Here is a 1,862-nt window from a genome sequence, read left to right on the forward strand (position 1 = left end):
TTGCTATTGTTGCCCAGGCTGGAGTGCAATGGTGCGATCTTGGCTCACCACAACCTCCACCTCCCGGGTTCAAGTGATTTTCCTGCCTCAGCCTCCCGAGTTAGCTGGGATTACAGGCATGCACCACCATGCCTGGCTAATTTTGTATTTTTAGCAGAGATGGGGTTTTTCCATGTTGGTCAGGCTGGTCTTGAACTCCCGACCTCAGGTGATCCACCCACCTTGGCCTCCAAAGTGCCAGGATTACAGACGTGAGCTACCTACCGCACCCAGCCAGATTTTCTTCCTTTCTAAGGCTGAATAATACTCCATTGTATGCACAGACCACATTTTGTTTATCCAGTCATCCTTTGGTAGACGCTTGGATTGCTTTCACCTCTTGGCTACCATGAATAAACGCTGCTGTGAACATGGGTATGTGAATATCTTTTTGAGACTCCTCTTTCCATTCTTTTGGATATATACCCAGAAGTGGAATTGCTGAATCATAATAGTGCTATTTTTAATTTTTTGAGAAACTGCCTACTGTTTTCCATAGAGGTTGCAACATTTTATAATCCCACCAACAGTGTGCAAGGATGCTGATTTCTCTACATCCTGGCCTTGTTATTTTCTGGATTTTTAATTTGTTTTTAGTAGTACTTGTCCTAATGAGTGTGAGGTGATATCTCATTGAGGTTTTGATTTGCATTTCCCCGGTGACTAGTGATATTGAGCATCTTTCCATATGCTTGTTGGCTATTTGTGTATCATTTTTGTGGGTTTTTTTTTTTTTTTTTTTTTTTGAGACAGGGTCTCACTCTGTCACCTAGTCTGGAGTACAGTGGTGCAATGTGGGCCCACTGCGACCTCCATCTCCTGGGTTCAAGCAATTCTCCTACCTCAGCCTCCCAAGCAGCTGGGACTACAGGCATGCGCCACCATGCCTGGCTAATTTTTGTATTTTTAATAGAGGTGGGGTTTCACCATGTTGGCCAGGCTGGTCTCGAACTCCTGATCTCAAGTGATCCACCTGATTCAGCCTCCCAAAGTACTGGGATTACAGGCGTGAACCATCACGCCTGGCCTTGTATATCATCTTTAAAGATGTCTATGATGCCTATTCAAGTCTTTTGTCCTTTTAAAAATTGGGGATTTTTTTTTGTTGAGTTGTAGGAGTTCTTTATACATTCTGCACATAAACCCCTTTTCAGATATGACTTGCTGCTATTTCAACCCATTCTGTAGGTTCCCTTTTTACTTTGTTGCTTATATTCTTTGACGCACATAGGTTTTTAAGTTTTATGTAGTCCTATTTGTCTATTTTTTCCACCTTCCTTTTAAAAAATATTAGAATGCTTCACAAAATTGCATCTCATCCTTTTGCAGAGGCCATGCTGATCTCTGTGTCATTCTAACTTTAGTGTATATGCTGTCAAAGCTGGCACCCAACCATCCTTTTAAAGTTGATTTTCTTTTACTTATTGCAATCTTACTTTTCAAGCAGATTTCCCACCCTGGGTATCCTATACCTTGATTCAGTGATTCTCAAACTTGAATACACACCAGAATCTCTTGGAGGGCTTGTTACATCATAAATTGCTGGGTCCTACCACAGATCTTTGATTCAGTAGACCTGGGGTGGGGTTTAAGGATTTACATATGTAACAAGATATCAAATGATGCTGGTCCTAATGGTCCAGGACCACATCTTGAGGACTGATGCTCTAGTCAAATTCAATCGCTCTGTATTTTTTAGAGATTATTGCCTTTGCTCATGCTGGTTTTTTCTGTTTGTTTGTTCTGTTTCGTTTTCTGCCCAGAATGCCCTTTATTCAGGTGCCTCTCTACGGACTTTCACTAAGCCCTCAAACTGGAATGAA

At 41.7% G+C, this 1,862-nt stretch overlaps 1 non-coding gene across 1 annotated transcript; it reads right to left on the reverse strand.

Moving 5' to 3' along the window:
• Positions 1–1,323: 1,323 nt before the first annotated feature.
• LOC119625449 (U6 spliceosomal RNA) lies at positions 1,324–1,427 on the reverse strand. Its single transcript, XR_005241649.1, has one exon. It is a non-coding gene; the product is annotated as a U6 spliceosomal RNA (small nuclear RNA).
• Between the last annotated feature and the right edge of the window lie 435 nt (positions 1,428–1,862).

The sequence above is a fragment of the Chlorocebus sabaeus genome, chromosome 13, assembly GCF_047675955.1.
Source record: "Chlorocebus sabaeus isolate Y175 chromosome 13, mChlSab1.0.hap1, whole genome shotgun sequence".
NCBI lineage: Eukaryota > Metazoa > Chordata > Mammalia > Primates > Cercopithecidae > Chlorocebus > Chlorocebus sabaeus.